The sequence below is a fragment of the Gavialis gangeticus genome, unplaced genomic scaffold (assembly GCF_001723915.1).
Source record: "Gavialis gangeticus isolate Ggan-Ray unplaced genomic scaffold, GavGan_comp1, whole genome shotgun sequence".
NCBI classification, from domain to species: domain Eukaryota; kingdom Metazoa; phylum Chordata; order Crocodylia; family Gavialidae; genus Gavialis; species Gavialis gangeticus.
The window spans coordinates 6,465,939-6,466,215 of NW_017729004.1; the positions used below are offsets into that span (position 1 = coordinate 6,465,939).

At 45.8% G+C, this 277-nt stretch overlaps 1 protein-coding gene across 1 annotated transcript in view; it reads left to right on the forward strand.

Moving 5' to 3' along the window:
* HHATL (hedgehog acyltransferase-like) overlaps nucleotides 1-277 on the forward strand; it is a 43,889-nt gene that overhangs the window by 30,267 nt on the left and 13,345 nt on the right. The gene's annotated exons all lie outside the window — the stretch shown is intronic.

Consider the following 277-nt stretch of genomic DNA (forward strand, 5'->3'; position numbering starts at 1 on the left):
AGGTGCACATACGCACTCACACGTGGAGGCATCAGCAGAGACAAAGCCTTGAAATCCAAGCCATAGGGAGGTATCAGTTAAAGTGAGAAATTCGCCCCTTGGCCAAGCCAGCTGCTTTCTGAGTACAGAACCTGGCCATAGCTATCACCATCAATCAAGCATCTCTCATCTGATTTTAAGGGAAGAGGAAGATTGAGCATGGATAATAAGCCAACTTGAAAACTCAATCAGAGTACTATTCATGGCCTAAGCATTCATAGCAGTGCGAGAAAGCTGG